We start from the raw sequence: 12,101 nt of genomic DNA, 5'->3' as shown, positions 1-12,101 counted from the left end.
ATGACCTTGGACGCTATCTCGGGAGTCTCAAACTCTATCTGGTAGTATGTTCGAGAAGCTGAACATCGAGGATCTTGCCCACCCTCGGCGAGAAGGTGGGCCTGGAGGAGATCACGCACCTCTCCTCTCCTGGGTCTGGTGCCTAGAATCTTGCAGATAACAGAGGTGGTGAAGGCGTGCCACCTCTGCCTCTAAGCTCGCTTGCTCTGTCGGCGAAAGAGCAAGTCGGATGGTGGGTTCTGCAGGGTCGGACGAGGGGGCTTCAATGGAGTTCCTTGTGGCGGAGCAGAATCTTCCATCTTTGTCTGCTGCTGCTAAGGCGAGGGAATGGGAGTCAAGGGTGTCGATGAGAGCGAGGTAAAGCGATACGGCGAGCCGATGCCGCTGGAAAGCAACACCGAAGGATAGAACGAGGAGGGAGTGGGGGAGTTGGGAGGGGGGGGGGGGGGGGGGGAAGGGGAGGGGGGGATTGGAGGGTAAGCTGCGGACAGCGCAAGGAAGGAGTGTGTAGCACAGGGTAGCGCGCAGCAAGCTTGGCGGGCAGCTCAAGCAGCACGCAGGCTTGGCGGGCAGCTCAGGGCAACGCACGGGGTGGGGGGATGGGGCGGGCTGGCAGGGTTAGGGTAGCACAAGGCGGAGCAAGGGGGAAGGCAACGATGGTGTGCGCGAGCGATAGTAGCAGCAACGAGCGTTTATTCTTGGATAGCTTATGCAAGATCGGTTGGCTTTTCTGGAGTGCTTATGTTGGCTTTTCTGGAGTGCTTATGCTCGTTCGGCATAAGCTCTTCCCGACTCTGGTCTTCAATGACGCGGATGGGATATGGATGGTTATCCAATGTATTGTTAATGGGGACGTATTTGAATTCGGTGGATTATATGCATACATACCGTCTGCTGATCGAGAACGGTTGTGGAGTGCCGTCTCCTTCTACTCTTGACGTTCCAATGCATTTCTTTGTGGGGATTTTAATAATGCTCCAAATATCGCAGACAATACTATTGGGCACTCTCACATGCTTCATGTGGAACGCCAAGCATGGGATCATTTTATGCTGACTTGTCAGGGTTTGGATTTATGGTCTATTTTGAATGCGGATGACCTCAGTTTCACATTCCAACATAATGCTCAATCTATGTATTGCACTCGCCTACATCGTTGGTATCTTTTCAATATGCAGCAGTATGATGACTTTGTATGTGATATGAGGATTGATTATATTCTGTACTTCTCAGATCATGCTTTCATTGTTAGAAATTACACTTTGGGTCCTTTTGTGATGATGGCTCCCTTTCTAGGAAGCGTCTTTTTCAACATAATGCTCAATCTATGTATTGCGCTCGCCTACATCGTTGGTATCTTTTCAATATGCAGCAGTATGATGACTTTGTATGTGATATGAGGATTTATTATATTCTGTTCCTCTCAGATCATGCTTTCATTGTTAGAAATTACACTTTGGGTCCTTTTGTGATGATGGCTCCCTTTCTAGGAAGCATCTTTTGCATGTCAATAATGCTCATCTTAAGCATGACCTTTTTCGCTTCATGATTGGGGATATCATCCCGCCTTTGGCTTCTCACATGCATCTTGATATGGACACAGCCTAGTTTTGCTTTGTTATGCGCGTTCAATGTGTTGTCCAAGATTATGGCAAGTTTTATTTGTCACAATTGGGACACCAAGTTAAGCAGGCAGAAGATACTTGTCAAAAATTGATGCACTAGGCCAACACTTCCTCTCTCATTGAGACTCAATTGACTGAGTTGCTTTCTTCCCACACTATGTTACGCCATAATGATGAAAGGAAATTGGCCAAGTGGCAGACTCGTGCTCGCCAACAGGCTTTTACTAATAAAGGTTGTGCTTCGAAACAGTTTTTCCAGCACTTGCATCATTCTCTGCAGTCTCAAGCTATCAAGAGAATTAAACTTCCATCCGGGGAGTGGACCTCTTCCTAACCGGAAATGGTACAGGCTGTGCGCTCGCATTATGGCAAGATCTTTGAGGCTCCCTTATCTCCCACAGGAGAAGCTTTCCAGGCGCGACGATTGTTCCTAACGCATGTTACTCCCATTCTTTCACTACACCAAGCTCAAGACTTGGAAGCCATTTTCACTAAGTCAGAATTGTATGCCAGCTTGCTTGATTTGGGTCGTTGGAAAGCTCCCGGTTGGGATGGTCTTACAGTGGAATTTTTCTTGTTATTGTGCGATGACCTAAAGGTTCCCTTGCTGATTATGATGAACACGGCCTAGGAGCATCATGCATTGCCCGCCTCTTGGAAAGAAGGCTTGCTCAAGTTGATACCCAAGCATGCGTTGTGTGAAGAGTTCTCCCATTGGGGCCAATCACGCTCATGCCTGTGGTTTATAAATTGATGGATGAAATGCTTGTTAATCGCCTCAAGGGCTTTCTGTATGATGGCCTGCATCAATCTCAATATGGCTTCATTCCTCGCCGTCAAATTTTTGATAACCTGGCGAATGTCATCATTGGCATGGAGTATGCAAAATACACTTGGCAGGATATGTTGGTCATGCAGGTGGACATTGAAAAGACCTTTGGTATTGTTCTTTGGGACTACATTTCAGACACCATGCGCCAGTTGGGATTTGGGCCTAAGCTTTCCCATGTTGTGTTTTTCTTACATGCACATAGTACTCCGACATGTTTATTGGATGGCTTTCTCACAGACTTTTGGCCGTTGGGACGGATTGTCAGGTAAGGATGTCCTCTCAGTGCTTTGCAACCGCCACTCACCCCCCACTTATGTATTTGGATGTTCTAACTTCTACTGGTAGATTGCATGGCCTGGTATTACCATCTAGGCAGCACTTTGCTGGTCAAGCTTATGCAGATGACTCTTTATTTATGCCTTGCAATCACTATGATGATGTGGAACAAATAATGCATGCCCTTCACTTGGTTGGATTGGCGGCAGGCCTCAAAGTTAATTTTTGTAAATCTAAGCTGCTTCCTTTGAATGAGTATGATTGGCATAAGTTGTTGTGTCCAGGGGAGATTTTTCCTCCACACGTCATAGTTCGTCATTTGGGTTATCCCCTCGCTTGGAATGCATGAGCTGCACAGAAAATGGATCGGGTACTCCAACATCTGCACTACAAGTTAAAATATTGGAAATTGTCCACTTGGCCTCTACATGCGCGACTCCCGATTGTTCGGTGCATTATAAGGGCTTATGTGCACTTTTGCTTACCTCTATTATCATGGTCTCCTCATGCTTGCATTCCCTCATGTCTAGCATTTTGGAGCATTTCTGACGCACCTCGGTCTCTGGCTGTTATCTATGGACAAGAAGTGCTCCCCCAAGCGCCTTGGCGGGCTGAATATTGCAGATTTCAGCAGTCATGTTCTGGCTCGGAAAGCTACCTTATTGCCAGTCTTGGTGGCACAATGACAATCTTGGTCACTTATGGTATCACATTTGTGTGCGCATAATGTCACTCCGTCCTTTGGTCATTGACAACCAACCTATTGGGAGGTCATTTGTGGCAAGCTTGAAGGCACATTCCTGGATGTCCCTTTACTTCTTCTCTCATTGTTGATTGGAAGGCTATCACGTTGCATTTGGAATGGCATGGCTGGCAATCCTCTCTTGGCGATTCCCTCAGATTGGAGAGCCTGCACTGGAGCAAGGCTTTTTCTTCCACTTTGGTCCAGCGCTCTCCTCGTCAAGCATATTTTCTTTCTCAAAAAGGGATATGCCTGGTGCATCAAGTCGTGGATGCCACCGATCATGCTCTAGCTGCGACGTCTCTTTTTTGATTGAGACCTGATTATTCTCCTCTTTGGCGAGAAATTCGCAGCATGCTTGCTGATATCTCACCTATTCTTCCTTTGAATGGAGACTCTCGCTTTTTGGATTGGAATCTTGCCAATGTCAGCCTCGAATGCATTTCAGCCGGTAGTGTCTACACTCTCCTGTAATCTAATGTGTGGATTTTGCATCATGGTAATCAGCTGTGGTCACTCTCCAAGTCGTCCTAATGGTGGAGGCGCACATTATCTAGCATTTGGCAAATTCATCTCCCTTGGAAGGAACGTATTTTCTTGTGGCGCTGCTTGGTGGGAGCTTACCTTGCATGTGCGGCATATTGCGCCTTCTTGTTGTTTCAGATGTCGTGCATCGAAGGAGACTGTGCCACACTTATTGTGGGATTGTCGTTGCTCCAAATCCTTCATTCCCGCTGCTCTTCGGCTCCGTTTCCCTTCCCCCACTTTTCACAAGCAGTTTTGGCTTTTTGGGACGCTTCAATCTCCGCAGTCTCAATTTGCAGTCTTTTATGCTCGGGTCAGATTTTGGGTTCTGTGGGCCATCTGGCGCCATCACAATTTCTTGATGTTTCAAGGCACTGAGGTTGCTCTGTTTCCCTATTATAAATTGTCGCTTGGCCAAGCGCTGCATTTTTCTTATGAGGCCGGGGACATTACTCTTGATGCATACAGGATTTACTTTGCCTGTTTTTAACCCTTGGAGCCTCATAGAGCTCCGCCTCTTGTATCCCTTTTTTTCAGTGGGTTTTCCTCGGGTTTGAGGTTTCCCACTTGTAAATTAATCAAATCCAATTTACAAAAAAAAAAAAGTATGTGTGTGTTTGTGCGTGTGCGCGCACGTGCTTGCTTTATTTTAATGGCGTGGGCCCCATTGGACAGGGTGTCGTAAGTTGGGAAGACTTTTTCTATTTGGGCCACTCGAAGAGAATCAGCAAGTTGGTGATAACTTCTTCTTCTGCTGCTTCTAGGGTCTAGGCCCCTCGGCCGGGATCTGCAAGTTTGCTAGGGTTAGGCTCGGGGAGCCCTAACCCGCCGGGTCTTCAGTGGCTTGAAACTCAACTGTTTGTGACACCATCATATATTCATCCCCTGTGCAAAGCGACCTCATTCTAGTGTGGTTTTTGCAGCAGCATCTGCATCTTAGTAAATTGGCCCCACATTTGACATTTCGCTGCCCAAAGAGACCCCTAGCAGGCCAAATTCCTTTACATTTTGTTCCTAACATTGGTGCTTTGGTAGATCAGCATGAATTAGCCCTCTACATGACTACACAACCCCAAATCTTCTGAGAAGGCTTGAATTACTTCTAACCTTTAATCCTCTTCGCAAATCATCCCTCGATCTCCCTTCTGGCATACAATCAAATCCACAATTTCTGGCCATATTTTGGTTTTTGCTGCACATGTGTCCTCCACTTGAGTTTTTGCTTTCCGCAGAGCATTTTTAGCCTCCTCTCATCAAGGGTAACTTCTCAATTATAGTGGTTTTGACCATCCACAATAGATCTCATCAAATCCATCATTTGTAGCTCTCTCATTGAGGTTTGCTCAGAATTTCAGCCCGTCATCACTTTATGTTTTTGTCAAATATCATCTATCTCCGTCTCTTCTTTGTGGATAGGCTCACTCCCACTCTATAATGTCCACATCATGTCTAGAAAAGATCGGAAACTTAAAGGAGACACCCATCCGGTTGGTACTCCTTAGCAAGAAGGGTGCCAATCAGCGCCCTTGTACTTCTAGCACCAATGGGATCCTCATTGTGAGGCATATTTACCACTGTCGCGTATGTATGGCTCTCACATAAGTGGCACTCACCACTAAAAGTGTCCCTTATTTATGAGAGGAGACTCCTATAGCCCTCCGAATATAATCTACTTTGTTTGGTATATTCTCTCTTTCTATGGAAACATCTATGGCGCCTCTCAAATGAGCTAACCATTTCAAAAAGCGACAACTCATTGAGAGTTTTCACAGATTAATGGCAACTTGAGGAGCGTGGTTTCTAAGTGAGCAATCCAGAGCACACGCTACTTTGGTAAGCTTCCGCCATCTTTAGAGAATCTTTGCAACACCATTACTCTCTCGGTTCCCTCTCCCTCTTTTGAAAATGTCTCTCTCTATTATATAACATATGCCTTAATAAAGAGAGAACAAGCAAAATCATACTCTTATTGTCCAAATAAAAGGGAATAATAAAGGAAAGAGTAAATTCTTGAAGGACCTTAAACCAGATCTGAGAGCCCACCTATACCAGAGGTATATTAGTTGACAGAGCCATTGAGCTCAGGAGAGCTAGATGCCCACTATTTACGAGGGCGACCACGACATTGACTGAGGCTCCATCAGAGGATCAAGACTATTCTAGCACGACATGGGAGACGTCCAATACAACTATTTACAGAGGGGGACATTGACAATGCTCTTCAACGACCGATGCAATACTTTCTCGGACAACGGCCGATGCCGGGCATCCTCAGACGTTGATGATGACGATGATTTTAGTTTTTTTGCTTTACTTCATATTTCTTTTGTACCCAAACATCGTATTAGATCCACCAAGTTTGTTTTGAAGACATTTAATATAACATTTTATTTTCATCTCTCTCTCTCTCTCTCTCTCTCTCTCTCTCTCTCTCTCTCTCTCTCTCTCTCTCTAGATGGCTTTCTATAGAGAGCATCTTCTCCAACTAACAAAAGATGGATATGTGATCAGACCGGCCTATATGGACACTCATTTATCCTATGGGATACAATGTGCTATTGATCAGGATGCACACATCATTGCATCAGCTAGAGATTGAGACTAGCAGAATAGGAGAGTACCAGCAGAGGCCAGGATATGCACAGTTGTGTCATATAGAGCCAAAGATAGGGTTACATCATATTTGTCATTGTTCGATATACTATTAAGATACAAGGCCGCTTTTACTGTCTATTCAGAGAGGGCTTTGGACCATTGGCTAGAGTCATGAGATATCAGGATTAGAGATGCCTCGCGTTGTTTTTGCTAGAGCTACGCAGACACACGGAGAGTCACTTGAGGAGATCAGGCAATGGGAGATTACTGACTTCTTTAGAGCAAGAATTCAGCAGCTAGATGAGCATGCCTCACAGCAGACTTCGAAGCGCACTTGTACCAGAGGTATATTAGTTGACATAGCCAGTGACCTCGGGAGAGCTAGACGCCCACATCTACAAGGGAGACCACGACATCCATGGAGGCTCCATCCGAGGATCAGGACTATTCTAGCACGACATGGGAGACGCCCAATACAACTATTTATAGAGGCGGACATTGATGAAGCTATTCAGTGACCGATGCAGTACTTTGTCGGACAACGCCCAATGCCAGGCATCCTTGGGCACTGATGATGACGATGAGGATGATGATTTTAGTCTTTCAAACTACTTCACTTTCACTTCATTTTTACTTCATTTTATTTTTGTAACCAGACATTTTACTTTTGTACCCAGACCCCATCAATTCTCTAGTACCTTGGTCCACACGGCTACACCTTGGCACTAGTCACCTGCACCCTATTCCATACGACAAGTCCACGCCTTAGTGTTCTAGTCCACATGCGCATACGGCTAGAGCACCTTCAAATTGGCTCAACCCTTGCCTCTGGGGTCACTCTTTAGCCCTTACATGTACAATGCCTCTCTAAACAGCTCTTACAACAATTTTTCTGACTGCTATAGATTATGCAACAGGTGCATCAAGTTCTTCTTTCTCAATCCTTCTTAGGATATAGTTGATCTCGCTTCTGCTACTACTAATGCTTCTACGCCCACATCATTTAATTCATTCTCTCCACCTTCCAGGTATCACTCAAATCAGAAATCGGCAATTTATAGCTATTGAAATTGGTCTAAGTTTGTCTTGAGCAGTATAATTGTGTTGCCTACACAAAATCTATCTCCCCACGATTAAAAAAATTCATCGAGTCTTGAGCCATTACATTAATGATTTATGGTATGTTTCCATCAAATCCTTCACAATTTCTCTCTCCGACCACTATTGCTCTTCAACTTTGGGAGGATCTTAATTATTTTGAAGGATCCATCTCCATCACCAAGCATACAAGGCTTGAAAAGGAATTCGATGAGTAACCATTTTTAAGAAAGATACAACATCATTCAGAAAATTGGAGAGTTCTCACGGATTATTTGTTAGCTTCCTTCATCTTTAGTGAACTTTAGTAACACCATTACTGTCTGAATTCTGTTCCTCGCTTATGAATGATGAATCTCTCTTTTAAATGATTAATGCCTGAGTAGAGAGCAAATAAGCAAAACAATGCTCTCATTGCTCCAATGAAAGGGAAAAATAAAGAGAGAGAAATTGAATATGATACAAAGGTAGTTCATAGTGTTAAAGTTGAGGCATCTCAAGTGAGCTGCCCAATGTGATCCCAATATTTATTTTGGCTTTAGGTTTTTTTTTTTACTTATTTGTCAAACTCTGGGTAGGGCAATTTGCTACGGTGATTATATAAGTACACCTAGCCCCCATTGTATAACCATCAATTCATTGCCAAGGTTGGTTGGTTCATCTCTCTCTCTCTCTCTCTCTCTCTCTCTCTCTCTCTCTCTCTCTCTCTCTCTCTCTCTCTCTCTCTCTCTCTCTCTCTCTCTCTCGTATTCTCCCCATTGCTTTACGCTCGTCGCTTCCGCATCGTCAACTTTGACATGGTATCAAAGTTGCGTGCTCGATGAGCATTGGTGGAGTCAACTTGTACGAAGAAGAGAAGCTCGTGGAGAAGCCGGCCGTCACTGAACAGACTTCAAAAATGCTGGCGTTTTTTGTAGCATTTCAATAGGCAGCTTTTTTGGTGGAGAGGCCTGGCAATTGAAGGGCATAGAGGTAATAGGATCGGCGTTTTTCCAGCACCATAGCATTTTGAAACGGAGGCAAGTGAAGGCTCCATCAACAGCTCAACCTGAGCAATTTGAAACACCGCAAGCAAGAGGTGTCCAAGGCTTGAGCCGGCGTCGCTGCTACTAAGGGCGTTCCGAGACGTCCAATGCTGGAGTCTAGGCACATTTTGAGACGTTGCCAAATGGGCTAGCCTAAGCGTTTTGAGACTCTGTCGAAGGCTCCTGTTTGAGCATTTTGAAAAGTTGTTAGACGGCTCTAAGTTGAGCGTTTTGATTTGCTACAGAGTTTGAACCTCTTCACGCGCGGGCCTGTGGGAACTCTTTGTGAAGGGTGGACTCCAATGACCCCGATGATCCAAAATTTACCATCCTTCATGGGACCAAGCTTTGACCAATACTCAGTCAACTTCCTCGACTCTTCGAAGTCCTCAAGCAAGATGTGGCTCCAATTGTCTCTAATCCAAAGGCAAGGGCAATAGCTCGCAAAAGGACATCAACACCAATTAGCAGCCTATGCTCGACCAAAGTTCTCAGCAAAATTGTCAAATTGCTTGGTTCGAAATTCTGAAGCCAAAAGCAAATGCACAAGTTCGCTAGAGGAAAAAGACAAAGGCAAGCTTGGCAAGGACAAGAGTACTAGTACTCAATTAGCTGCCTCAGTACCCATGAGGTCCGACAACCATTGCTATAAATGTGACAAGACGCTTTGTTTGGCTCGGGAATGCAAAGCCAAAGGCAAAATTAGGAACTCACAAAAGGACAAAGGCAAAGGCAAACTGGACAGAGATAACAATGATAAAGAATTCACAGAGGGGATCAGCACGCCACACTTGGCGGCCGCAACAATGGTCACGACGCCAAATTTCTAGTCAGTTGGCGATTGCTGTAACTAGCTTCAGCCAAAGAGAGACTTGTGAACGGCAAAGAGGGGTAAAATGAAGCTCCCTAGAAATAATTTAGGCCCATGTGTTGGAGTTCAACTTATCGTGTTTGAACATGTGGGTCGGAGTTCAATGCAAAGCATCCAGCAAGGAACCAATCACACGTATCTAAAACATTTTCGATGAGTGCCACCAAGTGCCAATAGAAAAGAGCAGACTGAACAAACTTTTAGCACTTCAATAACAACTGAGCTGAGAGAGAGAGAGAGAGAGAGAGAGAGAGAGAGAGAGACGACACGCGACACGGAGTGGCGGAATCCCACCCCAGAGAGTATTGGCCCCAAACCTTGGCACCCCTTTCGGTATTTCTTTGTATTGCATCAACTTAGTACAAGCTGGTACTCGAGACTCTGCACCTTCTCTAGGAAGCATGCCAGAGAATGAGCCCATGGCCTCATATTTAAAGGCCCGATGTTAGGTGCAGCGGAATGAATGTTGTATTTTCTCAAGATTAGTGATCTTTATTGCTCAAGGTTCCTTTTAGTTCTTTAGGGAAAGAGAGAGCTTTCCGTCTTGTAGAGTGCTGTGGTCACGAACAAAGTAAGTGGATTGTGCGTGCAAGTGAATGAAACTGAGAGAAGGAGAGAGAAGAGATACGACACCCGAGAGGTTGTAAAACCCTCCTCCGAAGGCCCCACTCTCGTCGGCGAGAGTGGTCTACTTTGATTGCACAAAGGTGTACAATGCGAATGCAATGGACTGATGCAATGGGACTATGCCGATGACGACGACGATGGTGACGACGGTGACTTGGGCTGAAATCTGGGATCTTCTGAATGCTGAATTTCTGGCACTGTTTCGGTGGCTGAAAATGACTGTTTTGGGCTGTGTTCTTATGGCTGAAAATGGGGAACCATCTGCAACCTTTTTGGGCTGGTCTGCTACCTTTGCTAAGGCTGAAAACCTGCGTTTCAACTGCTGAATTTCTGATCCAAAAACGCTGGAATTTTTAGGGTTTGCTGCGTTTTTAGGGTTTGCTGAAAATGCTGGGATCTGTAGGTATTCCAAGGCTGAAAACGCTAATGAAGCTGAGGTTCTGCTGTGGATTGAAAACGCTAAGGGGAGTGCGAGGATGGCGCGGGATCATAAGCGGGGTACTGCTGAGAAGTTGCCTGTTGAGCGGGAAGCTCCTGCTGCCTCTTCTGCCAATTAGTGCCAACTTGGGTTTGCTTATATATTAACTTAGCAAATTTGCCCTACCTACTTTTGTAGGAAAGTCACTTAAAAATAATAAGTGAAAATCCCAATAAATAGGAAAATAGGCTAAATGCACTGGAAAATTCCCCTAACTAATGCTAATGGATTCTGATGGGAATTCTGATGATCATGCTGTGTGCAACCGGAGGATATGCATCTATGCTAAGTGACTGGGCATGCACGGTCTACGAATAGACTCACAAACGTGCCAGATCACTACTATTCTAGACTTGACTGAATTGTCTGAACCCTGCTGTGGTGTAGCTTGTCCACGGACACATAGGGTTGAGATGTGTCACGTGACATCCCCTCCTTTTCAAAGTGAGGTACTGGTACCGAACTGTATGGCGTCGAGGGAGATCGCCAACAGCATCCGGAATCCTGGAAAGGACTCTTCGCCGGCCCACTGTGATGTGTGGGTCGTACGGTACTTGAACTTCATAAAGGTCTGCAACGCTTGCTTCTTTGGGCCGCGCCGAAAACGACACAAAGTCTTCTGAATCTCCTTTCTTGCTTCAACTTCGTCTAGAGTCCTGCTTCTTTCGTCTTCAAGAATCTCCATGGCTGAAAATTCATGAAACCATCTCCAACACAAAACCATGAACATACCCATTCCATGTAAAGTGTAGGAAAAAAATCTTGTCTTCTCTGACTGTGTATGCAATGTAGATGAACAAATAGACGGAGTGACAACCCGTCATCAAACACATGCAAACAATAAGGTCGAATCGTTTCTGTTTGATGGAAATCAATCAACTGTGGCAAATCACAATGGAAATGCCCATGCTTGGTGCTCATACTATCATGTGCTCTTTCGAAAACTGTGTCATGCCAAAGAAGAGACATGGAATGTGACTTCCTTACATACATACTTTTCAGCTTTTCATGAGAAATCCGCATACATTCGTGCTCATCCATGAGAGAAACGTGCTCAACATACAATATGTCATGCCTAGGAAAAGGGATCACATAACGATGCTGACTAAAATACAGGAAACCTTCACGAATGAAACACTCGAACAATGCGTGCGTACCAATCATGCAAACACATAATACTTCCGGTGATGGTTCTTTGGACCAAGGCTCGAGAGCCAAGATCGCTTCTGATACCAATGTTAGGTACAGCGGAAATGAATGTTGTATTTTCTCAAGATTAGTGATCTTTATTGCTCAAGGTTCCTTTTAGTTCTTTAAGGAAAGAGAGAGCTTTCCGTCTTGTAGAGTGCTATGGTCACGAACAAAGTGAGTGAATTGTGCGTGCAAGTGAATGAAACTGAGAGAAGG

The 12,101-nt window shown here is 45.0% G+C and overlaps 1 protein-coding gene across 1 annotated transcript in view; it reads right to left on the bottom strand.

Moving 5' to 3' along the window:
• Nucleotides 1–12,101, bottom strand: part of LOC147428767 (putative methyltransferase At2g41040, chloroplastic) — a 164,296-nt gene that overhangs the window by 87,150 nt on the left and 65,045 nt on the right. The window lies entirely within an intron of this gene.

This window comes from Adiantum capillus-veneris, chromosome 23 (genome assembly GCF_014529385.1).
Source record: "Adiantum capillus-veneris isolate H3 chromosome 23, ASM1452938v2, whole genome shotgun sequence".
Classification (NCBI taxonomy): domain Eukaryota; kingdom Viridiplantae; phylum Streptophyta; class Polypodiopsida; order Polypodiales; family Pteridaceae; genus Adiantum; species Adiantum capillus-veneris.
The sequence above is the reverse complement of the archived record's forward strand: the minus strand, read 5'-3'. Positions and strand labels throughout refer to the sequence as shown.